The 17726-nt window shown below is 51.2% G+C and overlaps 1 long non-coding RNA gene across 1 annotated transcript; it reads right to left on the bottom strand.

Moving 5' to 3' along the window:
• Positions 1-1879: 1879 nt before the first annotated feature.
• On the bottom strand, positions 1880-13357 carry LOC308606020. The gene is made up of 4 exons (XR_014013758.1): positions 12980-13357; positions 11475-11568; positions 3874-4048; positions 1880-1986 (listed from the first exon to the last, which is right to left on the bottom strand). It is a non-coding gene; the product is annotated as an uncharacterized lncRNA (long non-coding RNA).
• Positions 13358-17726: the final 4369 nt, after the last annotated feature.

The following is a 17726-nucleotide window of genomic DNA, read 5'->3' as shown; positions in this document are numbered from 1 at the left end:
CTGCGGGGATGCGCTTTCCGAGAAACCGAGGCCAAAGAAACAAAGGACCTGCCACAGCTTGGCAGGAGCCCCTTCCCCTGTGACATTAACTGCTTCCTGTTCCCTTCCAACAGGGCAGGAAGATGGAAGTGAAGGAAATGGAAAATGCAAACTACACACCAATTTAGTTTTTTGCTGCTTGGAGCTCAATTTTTGCTAACTTTGGAAATGCCGGAAGAGAGAGGTGTTTTGTCAAGACATTAAAAAAATTATTTTTTAAGGGAAACAAGACAGGCTATTCATGACCAGCAGGGAAGCACACCTCCCGGGGTGCTCGGCACTCCCACTGCACCCGGTAATTTGATTTAACGAGATGATGAGGCTGCTGTGAGCATCCTCTCTCAGCCCCAATGCTGTGCCACGAGGGCAGCGAGGGCATTAACTCAGGCACAGCCAAGCCTTTGAAGCTTTATTTTGTTTTCCCCTCTCCCGCCTCCCACCCCCTGCCAATTAACACCAGGGAGAAATCACATCCAGGTGCAGTCTCAAGCTGGCCCTGCCAGTACAGCCATCTTGTCCCTAAGGGCAAGAGGGCGCTTCAGGGCCAGAAGGTGCCAGGCGAGTCTCCAAGTGAAGCGCCTGGCATCAGAGCTGGGATGCAGGGGCGGCGTGCCTGGGCTGCTGGCCTGAGCGGCTGATCACGGGATGACGTCCCTCTGAGCACCTCTGTAACCATGGCTCCGGCACTGGGATGCCCTCCCTCCAGAGCCCTGCGTGGCTGCCTTCCTCATGCTGTTCAGGTCTGGGCCCAGGTGCTACCTCCCTCAGGAGGCCTTCCCTGACCCTCCCACATCTAAAAATAGAGCCACCTCCAAGTGGATCACCCTCCATCTCCTCACCCGGATTTGCTTTGGTTATTTTTCTCTGTGGCACTTGCCACTACTGAAAACACATGATTTATCTCTTGCTTTCTTTACTTTACTTGTTTGCTTGTTTTTCTGCCTCTTGCATTAGACTGTCACCTATAAGAGGGCAGGGAGTGGTGGTATCCACTTTTGCATCCCTGGGGGGGATACCAGACACAGAGCAGGAGCTTAATAAACATCCCTGAGTGTGTGAGTGTGTGAGTGTGAGTGTGTGTGAGCATGTGATCTCCTAACACGGAGCCTGGCGTGCAGCACACACAGGTGCAATCAGTATCGTTCATTCATTTACTCACTATCTAGGCATTTGTTCATTTCACACTCATGACAGCTCTTTAAAGAAAATATGGACACCAAGGGGGAAAGGGGTGGTGGTGGAAGGAATTGGGAGATTGGGATTGACACATATATACTATCGATACTATGTATAAAATAGATAACTAATGAGAACCTACTGTATAGCACAGGGAACTCTACTCAATGCTCTGTGGTGACCTAAATGGGAAGGAAATCCAAAAAAGAGGGAGTATACGTATCTGTATAGCTGATTTACTTTGCTGTACAGTAGAAACTAACACAACGTTGTAAAGCAACTATACTCCAATAAAAATTTGAAAAAAATTCTTATTTCTGAAAAAAAAAGAGAAAGTAGCATAAACCCCCTTTTGCAGTTGAGAAAAGTGAAGCTCAGAGAGGTTATGTGAATTGTCAGTGTCACACAGCCGCGGAGTAAGGTTTGAGGCCCAGGGCTTCCTGATGCCAGCATCCCCACCCACCCTTCTGAGCAGCACCTCCCCACCCAACTGCTCGCGCTGGGGTAAGTGGACCCTGTCGATCCCAGGAGCGGCCGAGTCTGGGAGGCCCAGAAGTCCCACGTGGGGCTGTTACCTGGGCTCATGCTGTGCTGCCCGGCAGGGTTTCCATTGCGGAGACGGGTCTCGGGGGTGGGCGGGGTGCCTGGCAGTCGGCCTCTCGCTGTGATAACGACTGCCCTTCATTCGGCCTGTCTGCTGACGGCCTGCAGTGGGCGGTTGTGTTGCACGGCCCTGGTGTCCGTTGGTGAGGGAACGCCGGACAGGACCTGCTATAGAGCGTATGTAGGTCAGCTTTTATCCTTGTAGCCACACACCTGCCCATGTCTCACACATACACACACACTCACACACACACACACACACACGCCAGGTCATTAAGGCACGGGAACCTTGCTGCATCCACTGAGGTCATTAGCTCGTGGCAGCTGGACCAACAGCCACGGACCTGAAGAAAGACTCCAGGGCTGAGGACACTGGCACCTTCTAGCCCCAAGGAAGCTGGGCTGAGGTCCTGGTCACAATCTCCTTGATTTGGGGCACGAATGACTTTCCAGTGGACAGCGACGGGTCCTGAAGCCGTGAGGACCCACCCTTGTGTTCCGTGTCTGGTGGGATAATTCAGTGCTGGTTAAAATGGTGCCGACGGAGTGGTCGCTGAGCAGGGACTGAACGTGCCAGCGCCTGGGGTCCAGACCAGGGAGTGGGGAGCCCAGAGGGCTAGAGCCGATGTATCCCGTGGTTGCTCCAGGTTTCACAGTTCGAGGAACTGCCAGGCTCTCTTCCAAAGTGGCGGCCCCATTTCACATTCCCAGGTGGTTCTCTTTGGTAATGATTTTTTTCCTCTTCTGCTTATTTGTATCTTATAAATTGTTGGCAGTGCTTATCTGACTCTTACAGGTTTTTTTTTTTTTTCCTGAAGATAACGTTATCTAACAATAATAGGTGGCATGGAAGATGGGTCATATGTGGCCATACCGTCTGGGATGCTCTTGGACTCCAGAAGTGGCCACATACTCTGAGGCGATCGGGACGTCTCATGGGGGGAGGGACATTGTAAAGGACACAGGTTCTATGGAGAAACAGGGGGTTTCTTGAAGGGCTCACAGGTGTTTGTGTAGACCTCAAGACCTCAACTGCAGCAGAGGTTTTATATTCCAGCTTGCATCACTGCTGTGGAAGTGAGGTGCACCCCACTTAAAAGTGAGAAGGGGCTCCTGTCCCCCTTTCCTTTCTACACCTGGAGTCCTACCTCCTGACCCTGGGAGCCTGGAATGGAGGCTGCTCTGGGCCACATGGGAAGTTGCCACTAACCACATCCACATCTTTAAAATTAATAACATGAATTCCATAGCGAGGGGGCCTGGGCCGGAGATGGAGGGCTGCTGGCTGCTCCTGGGCCCCATGCTGCAGGTGGGGGACAGGAAACCTGAGGACAGGTGGGACCTCCAGGTGGGCACTGTCCTGTCAGAACGTAAGACCTTAAGGACTTGGCCGTTACTGGGATCAGATCCATCCAGGCTGATTGGGGACGGGTTCCCTGAGGTGTAGAGCTCTCATTTCAACACACACTGTCATATGTTTATGACTTAAATCGAAAATAGGCTCTTTCCACTCCCCACAAATGCACCTCTCCCCTGTGTGTTTGGTTTAAAAGGATCCAATCTTTTTATTCGAGGGCTATCCTATGATTCAGTTTTCGTAGAAGTCCGAATTCTTAAATTCTGCAGCTTCAAAGACTTCAGAAGGTCATCCAGTTCAGACCTCTCCCTCGATCCAAACAGATACCTATACTGACCCAAAGATCAGGAAGGATCCTCTGGGCAAGTTTCTAAAGCTCTTTCTCTAAGCTTCCTTATCAGCAAATCGGGCAAAATAATAAGGTCCATTCTCAGAAGGATGTTGGGAGGATTAAGTAAGATACGTATGTAATGTTCTTAGCGCCACGCCAAGCACATTGCGAATATTCAATAAATGACTGGGTTATTACTGTCACCCGCATCACCAATGCACAGTATTTTCTTTGTGTCCACCTCTCACCTTGTGAAACAATCAAGTCTGTAGTTGGCTCATAAATGAAAGCTCCCTTCCCAGTTCCATTACAACACAGGGGGCAGAGCTCTTAAGTTCATTCCAGACCAGTAGGAACAAGCTCGTACCTTCTCAAGGGCTGAGGTCAGAACACTGGGACAGCCCAGGTGGCACAGTTGGCATCTATGACGCCACGCCCTCTAGTGGAAGGATGAGGCTCCAGAACTCAGGTGTGCAAGGAGGCAGGTGAACGGGAACGTGGCAAAACCGGGTGAATTTTCATGCCATCTGAATTCAGTCTTCCTGAAACACAGACAGTAAAAACGGTAATCAAGATTACAAGGCAACGCAAACAGAAATGCATCTTGAGGAATTTACATTTGCAGTGTCCTTTTCGTGCTTTCTTTTCTAAATCTATGCTCAAAACCAAAGAGCAAGATAAGGGAAGGGGCTGCTCATACGGAGGGGGCTTCCTTTTGAGCTGAAAAAAAAAGTTCTAAAATTAACTGTGCTGATGGTTGCTTAACTCTGTGAAGACACTAAAAATCACTGAATTTTATACTTTAAGTGGATGAATTGTATGGGATATAAATTATATCCCAAAAAAGCTATCTTTAGAAGTTGACTTTTCAAAATGTTTTATTGTTTTTAGATATTCCCCCAATACTTATTTATTATGAAAATAGAAAACACCCATAAAAATAGATTTTTCTCCAAGTATTTATTTGCATTCTTTGAGTTCCAGATGCATTTGTAGTTTGCCCCACCAGAGAAGTTTCCCTGAGGTCAGCAGTACATCCCAGCGTGTGCCAGGCGCCGTGGACATGGGAGACGTGCAAGGCTGGATGGTGAATTGGAGCCTCTTGTCCAGTTGTGGAGCCCAGACTGATCCTTAGAAGCAATGGGACGAAAAGAGACAAGATGGCTCAGAATAAGGGACTACATTATTTTTTGAATGAGTTAAAAGAAGTGAGTGAGTTATTGAAGGTTCAAATAATCCAGGAAGGCTTCATGAAGGAGGGACCTGAGCTAGAACTTAATAGGTTTAATAGAAAGAACAAGTAAAATATAATACAAATAAGTAAACTAAAAGGAACACAGAGTTAGGATAACAGCCTCAGCTCTCCCTCCTCGGGCCCTACCGTGGGCTGGCACTCTGCGTCCTGCGCATCGCAGACGTTCCCCAGAAGACAAGCATATCATTCAGGGAGGAGAGGGTCCCACTTCCCCCTCTCCAGTCCCCAGCCGGAAGCCAGAGAGCAGGGGCCACTGACACAGAGCATGTGGCCAGTCCCCAGGGAGAGAGGACGGAGGAAAGGACGGAAGAGTGGTCGGGAGGGCTGCGTGGAGGCGTCCAGCACCTCTAGCTGGGGCTGCAGGGGGTTAGAGTGTGACCCATCTGTGTCCCAGAGGAGAGGGGGTTTGCTCAGGCAGACTGACGGAGGACAGAGATGGGGGCCCTGAGCTGCCCCCCGCTTTCAGTAGCAGGGGGGCGAGAGTGTCACTTTGATTGTTAGAGTGTGCGGGGCTCTTGTGAAGGTCTCTTTATTCATTTACTTTAGAGTCTCACTACCCCGCAGGTGAGGTGGTCCTCAGCCATCACCTGGGAGCGGGATAGAAATGCAGAATCTCAGCGCCACCTGCACACGCTGCCCTAGAACCTGCATCTCGACCAGATGTGCCTGGCGATTCAGGCGCAGGCTGCTCTTGGAGAAGCTCTGCATTCAATCACCCCAGGGACGCGGGTGGGTGGGGGTGGTTAGGAACAAGCCAGTTAGAGTTCAAAGGTGGGCGTGTCCACCCTGCTGCAGGTATTGGGCCTCAGGCACAGGAAGTCATGGCTGCTGGCCTGTCCGTCCAGCAGGGTGGACACCACTGCTCCACCCCGCCCCGCTCTTCCCTGCAGACGCCAGGAGCAGCCCCACAATTCTCTCCACACAACATGCCTGTATCCACTTCTTGTCCATCAGAGCGGGCAAGTGAGATGAAATTTAGTTGCCTAATGTATATATGTAATATCGCCCATGTATAACTTTTGGCAGAAATATAAAATCCACTGATTCCCAGAAAACAAACACCATGCCTGTTTTGTACACTCATTATCCCTGTAGACCCACACAGTCTGTGGTCAGCAAGCAAGAAGCTCAGAGTCCGGTCAGGAGGCGGAGAGATGACATTGACATTGTACGTCTGAAGTACCAGCCCTGAGAGAAGTGCCGTGTGCTGTGGTCTCCAAGGCCAGCTCTGTCCCCACGGGAGGGAGGAGGAGGGAGGAAATGCCCTTGACCCAGGCCTGGGGGGATGGGCCGGTGTGGCCAGAGGACACAGACAGGGAGACAGAAAGTCATTTCCACCAAGAAGGAAGCCACCTGCTACAGAGCAGAGTTGAGTCCAAGGTCCGACAGCTGTGCTCATCTGTCGAAAGGTGTGGGTCTGAGTTGGAGAAGCAGCAGGTGTGTCTTTCTTTGGCTCCCAAGCATACCTGAATTGATATTGTTATTTCTTAAACTTCTGAAAGCGAAGTTAAACATAGAAACGACAGTATGGATAACCATGCGTATTTGACAACCATCTTGGAAGTCTGTCAATGCGGAGGTTTAAGATGCCCCCCTGCCCTTATCTAAAAGCGCTCTGCCTGAGATTGATGCATCGGTCACCGGTGCATCTTGAGCAGATGTTGAGAAAGGCAAAGGTCCAGTTCTGAGGTCTTGCAAACTGGACACGACAGCAAGAGGTGGCTGCTCCAGTTCTCATGGTGGCCTCACACCATGTGGACAGAGACGGCTCTACCTGTGGGAGAGCTGGGCTGTCCAGACACTGTGGGCCTGGCAGTGACCCTTGAGAAATGGAACAAAGGGACCTTAAGTTGCAGCTGATTGGATTCCACCCGGTACCTAATGCAGTGTAGACACGAACTGATGGTGGGTGTGGGGCAGCATGACTTGCTGGGGTGGTGACATCGTGTCACATCGAGATAACCTCTGGCGTCAAAGGAGACATACGTTGGCTCTGCTGTGCCCCAGTGAGTAACCTGGGGGATGCAAAAGTACCCACAGCTCTGAGCCCCTCCCTGCAGTGAGAAACAGCAGTGGTTAGCGCAGCCCCAGCGCTGAGGGAACACTCCGTCCAAGTGGTGATGGGAGAGGGTTGTTATCCTCATGTTATCTTCAAGATCCTGCCAGTGTTACTGCACAGGGAATTTGCTAAAATTGTATTACATAACATGTTTTATATTAAAAAACCTGGGGTGGGGTGGCCGCTCTTGGAAGTATTTCACCCATGACTACTGTGTAGGGTCCATGAAACAACAGGACCCATGTGCTCTTAAGTGTACACACTCTAACTCTGCGTGTGCCATGTCATCGACACGGAAAACACTCCACACTTACACATTCTCCAAGCTGTCAACACGTGTGGGGCGTGTGGGTTGTTCCCGGGCTGTTGCCAATATCGCAGTAGAGGGAGGGGTGGCTTCGATGATTCAAACCATGACACTTACAGCGGGGCTGGGAGAAGCCAGTGATGCGGGGACAGCATCATGGGTGCAGCCTCTTCTGGACTTTCAGTCTCCCGGCGGCCAGTCCGTTCCACGACCGGCTCCACCAAGCCTCTCACTCTCCGTCCCTGCTCTTGAATTACTTGTCTGTTTTCTGTGCAGGTGTCCCTTGGAGACCACACAGCCTCTTTTTTTTTTTGACACGATTTCAGACGAATGGAAGAGGAGCATAAAAGTTCTCAAGATGCCCTTCTCTGAGGTTCCCCAAATATGAATATTTACCTTCTTTGCTGTATCCCCTCCCCAACACACGGAGGAAGCTGCATATAAGATCTGCCTCTCCACTAAATACTACCATGTACATTTCCTAAAAATGAGGGATTCTCTTCTGTAACCACAGTACAATAATCAAAATCAGGAAACTAAAACTGACACAACTCTGAGCTAATCTACAGCTCTTATTCAGATTGTCCGATTGTCCTAAGAAAGCTCTTGATTGGCTGAAGGTGGATGGACCAACAGGCTGAAGAAGATGTGTCTCATCTTCGGCTGGCTCCTGCCCTGCTCGGCCTCTCTGTTCCACTCCTGCATCATTTTTCATCATTGGTCATTTCTAATGATGTCCTACTTCAGAATCAGTAGTCACACTGATGACAGGGACGGTTCTGTATGGGCTTCTCTTTCTGTAATAAATCTCCGTTTCAAGCAACACTCCAAAGACTAGCCAGTAGGCCACGTGTTTCAGAGCTATGAATGATCACTGAGGTCTGCTTTGATTTTGAGATAACTTATGAAATTAGTTGTGTGTGTGTGTGTTTTGTAGGAAGCATGTGTGCCCATGTAAGTGAGCACAGAATAATACTGGGGCAGCTGAGTTAGGCTATCCGAGTGGTGGTCTTGAATTTATACAGCCCTCCTGGTTGACTCTGGGCAAGTAAATTCAGTCCCCCGGAGCTTTACCCATCACCTGTCGACTTTCAGGCAAGACCATTGTTATTTAAAGAGATCTGTTTTGTTTCAATATTCTAAGTCCATAGACACGCTGAGAATCTATCAGTGGAATATTAGTCAGCCTTAGAAAGGGACAAAGTACTGACAGATGCTACGACATGGATAAATCTTGAAGACATCAAGCCAAGTTAAATATGCCAGATACGGAAAGACAAATACCGTCGCATTCCACTTCTATAATGTAGTAGGGGAGTCAAATTCATAGAGACAGAAAGTAGGACGGAAATGGTACAGAGGAACTTATTTGCAAAGCAGAAATGGAGTCACAGATGTAGAGAACCAAGGGGGGAAGCGGGGGAGGGACGAGCTGGGAGATTGGGATTGACATTACATATACTACTATGTATAAAACAGATAACTAATGAGAACCTACTGTAGAGCACAGGGAACTCTACTCAGTGCTCTGTGGTGGCCTAAATGGGAAGGACATCCAGAAACAGGGGATACATGTATATGTATAACTGATTCACTTTGCTGTACAGCAGAAACCAACACAAGAGTGTAAAGCAACTATACTCCAATAAAAAAATGTTAAAAAAAAAAGTAGAATGGTAGTTGCCAGGGACTAGGGGAGGGGTAGGGTGGGTTCGGTGTTGTTACAGAAGACGAAAAAGTTCTAGAGAAGTTCTAGGTGGTGACAGTTAAACAACAGTTTGAATGCACTCAATATCACAGAACTGTGCACTTAAAATGGCTAAAATGGAAATTTTATGTCAGGTATATTTTACCACGATTTTAGAAAACTAAGTAATTTTTAAAAACTTGCATTTCAGAGGAAGCCAGCATTTTAATCCCTTGCACGGAGAAGTTTTGCAGCAGTGCTTACAGCTGTCATTATTCCAGTCCCTCTAAAGCCTTCCTAAATTCATCAGCCACCCGACTGTCGCTGTCCCCGGTTCTCTTGAATGTCACCCAGAAAAGTGAGCAGCAACACAGGGACACACTCGGAAACGTTCCTCCCGACAGCAGTCGTTGGCCTGACGTTAGAAATGAATGATTTTCCACTGTACCAGTGACCCTGTTGTGGGTTCTATTAGCACCATATGTTACATGTCTACGTTTTTAGTAAAGCCTGGCCTTGTGTGTCCTCTGCCATCTGCCCTGGCATCAGCACAGCCCACGTGGTGCACAGAGGCCAAGGGCCTCCTCCACCCAGCATGGTCTTGCCTCTCTTCCCAGCCAGAAAGCACGCGTGGGCAGAAGGCATGGGACCAGGGGGAAGGTGGATTTTATCAGCTCCATAAGTCACAGTGAAGTGGGCCCGTGTTTTGTAAAACATGTGTTTGGCAAATGATTCCCTGTGGGTTGCAGAAATCCAGATGGAGGAAGTTTTCTAAGTGCGACGTCAGAATTTTACATCTGCCGATCCCAACAAGTGCATGGCGCCAAGGAGAAGCAGCAGGTTGTCTGTCCACAAAATCTGAGAGTGCGGATGTGGTTCTGGGGGCTTTGCTCAAATCTAGAAGACAAAGGCACGGTGTCTTCAACCCCCGCTGGGCTTGGGCATGGTGAGAGCAGGAGGAGTCTCAGCATCGCCCAGAAGGGCTCTGTTTCACAGACGAGGAAACGGAGGTATGGGAAGGTGGGCAACGTGAGTTGCCCAAGGCTGCCTAAGGTTGGAACTTGAACTTGGGGCTGGCTCTGTGGACTCAGTGTGGGGTCCCCTGGCCTCACCACGCTGGACATGGCATTGGCAAGTGGCCCCTGACACGGTGGGTCTGCTTGTCTAGTGCTGCCGTTCACTGCTGTGCTGCTATGCCCCAAGTCTGGTGCTGTGCCACTCTGATTCCTGGTTCCCTGTGCGCAGATGGGAGGCTTAGCTGACACAGTGCTTGGTCCATAAGGGACTGATAATGGTGAGTCATGGTACAGGAGAGGCCAACAGGACACGGCCTGGGTGTACATGGCGGGTCAGAGGGAGGGCTGGGGACTGGCCGGGCTGGGAACGGCGGGGGAGATTGCCAGCAGAGAGGGGCCTGCAGACCCCATTGCCACATTCAGGCTGGGTGTCCTGTGGGCTGAGACAGGGCTGAGAGACGGGAGGCTTGTCCGCACGAGCGCTTTTGAGGCTGCATGGCCACGTGCTCCACTCTGATGATGGTGCACGGAAGCCGCACTGGCTGTTCTCCACTTACCCCTCCAGATCCATCCTGCGTGCCACTCTGTGCCTTGGGAGGCTGCCCTGCAGGGACTGTGTGACGGGGCTCCCACACTTCCAGTCGGGATCAGCCAAGGGGACATGCCAGAAGCAGACTGGAGGGCGGGAGCGGAGAGAGGCGGGGGGCTTCTCCTCTGCACCCCTCGTGCCTGGCTGTAGCCTCCCCAGTTATTTCCCCTGCCACTTCCAGCCCAGGTGGTAATGGCCCCCCACTCCTGTTAGCCTCTGGATACCTCCCCATCCTGGTTGGTCCCCAGAGCCCTGCCCTTGCTCTGTAAATACTGCCCTCCCGCCCTGACACTGTCTTCAGTTACCTCTGGCGGAGGCTGCTTTCCTGGTGGGACCATGATGGATACAGGAGGTGATCGTCAGACTACAGGAATGCTGACATCTAGATTCAAGGTAAGGACAGCGCATATTCTGTACGGTTTGGAAATCCCCTCGAGATCCCACATCAAAGGGATGAAGTGTTAGGGAAAATGACCAGTGGCCTGGGCTACTTCTGCAGTCGTGGAAAAGTCTGCAGAGACCAGAGCTTATTCGGAGGCCACAGTGACTCCCCTCCCACCCAGGTGGAAGGGTGTCTGAGGTCTCTGGGGCTGGTCTGGGAGTTAAATTGGAGTCCAGTCTGTTGTATCACTAACGAGCACCCTCCCCCCTTCCTTCCCTCCCTTCCTCCCCTCCCCCCTCTTCCCTCCCCCGCCAACACCCTCCACAACCCACTTCCTTTCTTCAGGAAGCACAGAGCCAAAGAAAACGCATGTAAACCCCATTCTGGAGCTTTTAACCTAGTTCAGCAGTTATCAACAGTGGTCCTTGGACTTTGAGGTGTTTCCAGGGCCTCTTCATAATGTTTTGGAATGTTATAAAATCATGCATGGGTAAAAGATCCATGCAAAGTTCAGGACAGACCAACAGAATTGAATGTAATAAGTACAAAACGTTCATTCATTTGGTTTCAGATTCCGCATTGCTACTAGTCTTTAAGGAACTACCTCTTGTCGAGTTTTGGTGTAGTATTAATGAATAATACCCATAATTATCCAAAAAGACTATTAACTTACCTCTTAATTTCCAAATCCATATCTGTGTGTGGCCAGGCTTGTTTCATATGCACCGGATTAAATGAAGAAGCAGATAAAAGAACCCAGCTGGTTCCTAAGCCAGACATGAAACACGTTTGCAAAAATGAAAAACGCTGTGAATCTTCTCACTACTTTTCTATTTTGCAAAACATGATTATTTCTTTCAAAAATACGCTATTTGTGTTAACATGCAATGGGTTTACCCTCGTTCTCATTTACATGACTTAATGGATAAGATATTTTTAAATTTTATCAATTTTACTGTCGAATTCTGTAAATTTTGACAGATATAAGCCACAAAAGCAAAGCTCTTTAGGATTTTCAACCAGTTTTAAGGATGTAAAGAGGTCCTGAGATTTAGAGGTTTGAGAACCTCTGTTCTAGGAACGATACAGTAAACACTAATATCAGCCGATGCCTGAGGAAGGGGCAAAGGGTGCTCATCACCCGTGCTGTCCACAAACCCCCGCTACGAAATGATGTGCCGGAGACCTAGGGTCTGGCCATAGAGTGTCAGCGTGCCCAGGAGGTTAGGGTTTTGTTCCATCAGTGGGAAAGCTGTGCCACCCTGGGCAAGTTCCTTTCCTTCTCTGAGCCTCATCTGGAAATGGGGATTCAGTGGTTCCCGCCTGACAGGAGTGTGTGTTGTGGGAACTAAGTGGTGGTGGAGATGAGGGGGGTGAGCACGGGCTCACCCAAACAGGTGCGTGTGCCGGCCCCGCGCTCAGCATTTCACAGCCAAGTTCTCCCTAAGTCCTCGTGCAGCCCCTAACCCAGTACTGTCACCCCTTCAGGCTGCTTGGGAGGGTGAGTGAGACGGTGCCTGCCCGTGCAAAGACCGTAAACCCCAAACCTCTTCACCGCCTCCCTATAGCTAAGGGTAAGGACTCTTGCAAAGATCCTTTTCTGAAGGTTAGGGATGCCCGCTGGGCAGCAAGGAGCCTCACACCTGGAGGACAGCACACATCTGGGAAAAGATGCCAATAATCTCCATAAAACTCTTTCCCGGCCTCGGGCCAGTGGGTTGTTTAGAAACCTCCGGGGGCAAGGAAGACCAGCCCGCTGAGGAGCCTGCCCTTGCCGGATCCTTGAGAAACAGGTATTTCACGCTGTATTGGCACACAGGGGCGGCCAACAACCCCTGCGCTTGTCTGCCTGGCTGTTGGGTAATTTTACAAATTGGCTTTTACTGTCAAGGGAGGTGGGCAGATGTGGGTAGTGGAATATTCCTCAAGGTCACAGGGTCAGATCTGGCCCAGCTATTGGAGACTTCTGGGGTTATCTGCCCTCTGAGAAGCTGTCTATTTTGGGGACCTGGGTCAATGCTTTCAGCCAGCAAGTGTCTGTGAAGCACCTAGTAGGTTCTAGGCACCGTGCTAAGTGCTGAAGACACAGTGGTGAGCAAGGCTGATAGAGTTCTCATCCCCACGGAAGGTCACGTTCACAGGTTCTGGGGATTCCGACGGGGGCATTATTCTGCCTACCTCACGGAGGGGCAGAGCTGTGTCTCCAGGCCGCCCCGTCAAGGCTGTGGATGCTGACCAGCTGCGCTCCTGCATGGACGTGGGGCTAATGATTCGGTCAGTGGCTGAGCTCACTCTGGCTGCCCCACATGCAGCCACGGAGCAGGTCTCTTCTCTGACGCGGCCACGTGCCGTCTCCTGTCAGCGTCTCCTTTTGTTTCCAGAGCGGAGTCCTCAACTTGACTGCACACTCAGTGGCCTGGGGCCTTGCTGGAGGGCGGGAGGGGCCCGAGAGTCTTCATTTCTAGCCCGTTCCTGCTCCCGGGGACAGCATGGCTGCTGGTGTGGGCCACACACGGGAGGACATGGGTGGAATTTCTGCTCACTGCTGATCCCCATGGCCTGGAACAGAGGTCGGCACATAGTAGGTGCTTAATAAATACCCAGTGAATGAAAGGATTCCCCTTGGTCCCTCCCCTGTTTCTCAGGACCAGGACCTGGCATCTTTCTCTCGTTGACAGGCCCTCTGGAGTTCTGGTTGAGGGAAGGAGCCCGAAAGGCACCAGCTGGAGTGACAAGTAACAGACCCGACAGGCAGACACCACTCCCTTTCTTCCATGATTCTCTACCTCTATTATTTGTATACTGTTTCACTTGCTATGTGTAACCCAAAACCTCATGTTGCCACACCAATCCCACCAAATCTCCAAAAATGAGGGCCAATTGAGCTGCAGTGGCCCCCTGCCTCCCCCGCCGCAAGGGCACACACGCATTCACCAGCTACTGTTATGACCCCCCAAGCTTAGCTCCCCTCCCGCCTTGCACCGACATCCAGCCACGACTCAACATGGGCTCTGTTTATTATTCTAGAGAAGCAATTTTCAAGGGGCTGAAATACTTGTTAAAATTAAGGTAAAGAATGTAAACCACAGCCAGGCCGGTTCACCTTGTGCTTCAAAGGCCTCTTGTTTCTCCAGGCACCGCCTCCTGCAAGCTTCCTGCAGGTCTCCATCAGCCCCGGCAAAAAGGAAGGCCAGCCGCCCAGCGGACGGGCAGAGCGGGGCCCGGGAGTGCGGCCCGTCTCCGGGCCTGCACAGCTGTCCTGGGGCAGGAGGCACCTGCTGGGCCCGGGTGGAAGACGGCCCGGGAAGGCTGAATACAATCAGTGGAGGGGGCTTGACAAGTGATGAGGGAAGACGGGAGTCTGCAGCGTCCACGGGCGTCTGAGGGGCCCGCGTGCCCGTGGAGCCGACTCTGTCTCCCAGTGGGTGGAGGTACACGCCCCTCCAGGCTGAGTCCTGGCATCGCGGAGCCTGGCTTTGGTGGAAGGGCAAGGGTGGAGGACTTTGACCACGTAAACGCCAAAAGGCAGAGCGCTTCAAGGAGAACCACCCAGGGCTGCTTCACAGCATAGATTGCCGCCTCTTGCTCCAAAAAACTGCTGCTTCCAAGCGGCTTTTTATTTTCTGCAGACATCTCCCTTAAAAAATGATAACGGGGGAAGGAGGGCTCTTTAGGGAGCTTTAGCCTTGAAAGCGCCCCCTGCAGTTGGAGGAGGGTCCTGGAAGGCTGGGGTGTGCATGGGGCTCCCGCACTGAGATTCTTGAGAAGGTCTCGCCCTCTCAACGGGTCCAAATCGGTGGCCCAACTTCCTCTGGAGATTAGATCGGCAAATGGGGAGAATGATTAATTAAAATAAAATGGATGAATCTGAGCTTTATCCAAAGGGGGTTCAGATTCAAGTTGAGGCTACATCTCCGCGGGCTCTTGGCACCAGCACAGCGCCCTCAGCCCACGCCTGTTAGATGACTCACTGCTTCTGGTGGAGCGGGTTTCAGGACCCAGGTTCCAACCCAGCTCCTCTGCTGTCTGGGAGCTGAGTGATGCTGTGCATGCCCATCTTTAGAACATCTTCCTGTTCACTGTTCACGACAGGACGAGGCCGCTGCAGACCCCGACATGGGGCGTGCACTGTGGCAGTACGTGACATGGTCAGAACTTCAGACGGGGCCCTTGCAGCCAGGCAGGCGGGGACCAAGTCCCCTGCCCGTTACCTATGGATGCGCCCTCGGCCGTGTGTTGGACCTCCCTGTGCTTCAGGCACCCCTCTGTACAGGTGTGAATGTGAGAGCACCTGTGAGGAATGCAGTCCTTGGGAGCTGTTTCTATTCATGTCTCTGGCATCATCCGTTGACCATGAATTAGAAATAAGACGATGCATCCAGAAAGCAACGATTTAGGAATAGAAAAGTCACCCTTCTGGCCTTGATCAGTGGCCGGACACATGCTCAGTGAATCAGGGGAGCTATGCTGTAAGCCCCCATTTGAATCTAAAAGCCCAAGAACCAGGAACACTGACGTCCGAAAGCAGGAGAGGGTGGATGTCCCAGCTCAGCAGAGAGAACAGATTTGCCCTTCCTCCGACCTTCTGTTGCACCCGGACCCTCAATGGATTGGGTGGCGCCCACGATGCTGGAGTGCCATCTGCTTTCAGAGGTTCGCCATCTCAGTGCTCATCTCACGCAGAAACACCCCCCACCCCAGACAGAAAACGTGTTTCATCAGCTACCTGGGCATCCCTGAGCGCGGCCGAGGGGACACATGAAATTGACCATCACATCTGCATGGCAACCCACAGCTTCCCTAACAGCCGTGCAGAGTCCCCGTACCCTTTGAGGCCTGAGGAGCTTGCTGCCGCTGGGTGTACCATTTCCAGGTGAAGAGCGTTGATTTAGACGTCTGCCGGTTTGGAGCCGTCGCACGTGAGGCTACAGGGGACCCCTTGGCACCTTTCTTTCGGGCGCTGATGTCTGCTTTGCCACGGGAAAGCTGAGTGAGATTCCTGGGGCCCAGCGAGGCGGGCACTGAGGGTATCACCACGTGGCCGGAGCCCTGTGGGTCGGCTTTGAGCTGTGCAGCCAGCCAGGGCCCTTGCGTGAGTCTAGGACAGACGAGAGACCCAGCTAATGCGTTCCTCCTTTGGAACGCAGAGTCCATCACAGGAGAGCCCGACTCCGGGTTTAGCAAACGGAGGGTAATTAGGACAGTGGGTGGTCCCATCGTCCTCAGGCAATTAGATCTGAGGAAGCACTCCCCCCACGGAGGACAGCCTGCATTTATTCAGCTGCCGGGTGAGCTCAGCGCCCTGCAGGCCTATCCCTCCTGACAGCTGCGGGAAGCCTGGGGAAGCGGCATCCCCGGATCCACGTGGAGCCCTGGAAATGCCACAGGGAGCAGCAGCAGCCACCACTCAGGACTGCGGAGAGGAAGTCTGCACTTTACTCCTTGAGGGAGACAGTGGACACGGTTCCCAGAAGGCAGAGTCTCCCCGGGAACGCTTTAATAGCCGGAGTGGGCGTGGATTTACTCCGTGACATGGGTGTCAGGAGAATTCTATTTATTTATCTGATTTTTCTCAATCGGACAAATCCAATTGCACCTGTCCCTTCCCTCTCCCCCTACCACGTGTTGAGGTTTGTGAGAAATTTAACCTGTGTCATTTTGCCTTTTTTGAGGCGGGTAGGTAGCAGGGAAAAGTCAACTCCCTAGAGACAGTTACCTGTCTTAGGTGGTCTTAAGCAATTCAGAATAGTTGAGGGAGGGGTCTGGTGTGATTTCCACCACGGCTACTTGGAGCCCAAGCACAGCAGCCCACGTGGTTGGTCTAGTGCAGGGCAGACAACTCCACCATAGGCCAGGAGCTGGTGGAGGTGCAGGTGGAGGTGAGGAAAGCCTGCTGCGGGCAACCACCCCTCCGAGCACTTTGCAGATGCCCTGCCTGAGTCACCAGGGAAAAGAGCACAGGGGCAGGTCTGGGACACTAAGCAGGCCATTGTAACCACTGCTCTGGAGGGATTCCGGGAGTAATCTAGAGTTGCCAGATTCAGCAAATAAAAATGCAGGATGCCCAGTTAAATGGTAATTTCAGATAAACAACTGTATGAGTTTCCTAGGGTTGCCATAACAAATTAGCACAAACTGGGAGGCTTAAAGCAATAGAAATGTATTCCCTCACTATTCTGGAGGCCAGAAGTCTGAAATCAAGGTGTGGGCAAAGCTGTGCTCCCTCTGGAGGCCCTGAGGGAGGGAGGTACCTTCCTGGTCTCTTCAGGCTTCTAGTGGCTACTGAAATCCTTGGGGCTCCTTGGCTTGTGGAAGCATCACTTCAATCCCTGCCTCTGTCTTCATGTGGCCTTCCCTTGGTGTGTCTCCGCGTCTTTACATATTGTTCTTATAAGGGCACCAGACATTGGATTTAGGGCCACCCTCATCCAGTGTGACCTCATCGTAACTAATTATATCCATAAAGACCCTATTTCCAACTTGACACGTTCTGATACTCTGGGTGGACGTGAATTTTTTGGAGGACACTTATTCAACCCATGACAATAATGGAAATAGTTTTTTAGTTGCATGGGACATATTTTATACTAAAATTATTCATTTTTTTCTGACATTCAAATATTTCAAAAGACATATTTATACTAAAATTATTAATTTTTACCTGACATTCAAATATTGCATGGGACATCATTATATTAAAAATTATTCATATTTCATTATTATATTAAAACTTATTCATATTTCATCTGGTCACCCAACTCCTGAGACCCATGACATCTGTGTCCTGTCCCATCTGAAGTGCAGGCCAGTGCATTCCCGGGAGAGAGCACAGCCCTTCCCACCCGAGGCAGTGTCAACACCCCCTGGGCCCTGGGCCCACCCTGCAGGTATAGGAGAGCTCAGACTTTGGAAACTGAGTAATGGT

Source organism: Mesoplodon bidens, assembly GCF_964165515.1.
Source record: "Mesoplodon bidens genome assembly, chromosome: 18".
Taxonomy (NCBI): domain Eukaryota; kingdom Metazoa; phylum Chordata; class Mammalia; order Artiodactyla; family Ziphiidae; genus Mesoplodon; species Mesoplodon bidens.
Note: the sequence above shows the minus strand (reverse complement) of the source record. Positions and strands in the feature narration are given on the sequence as shown.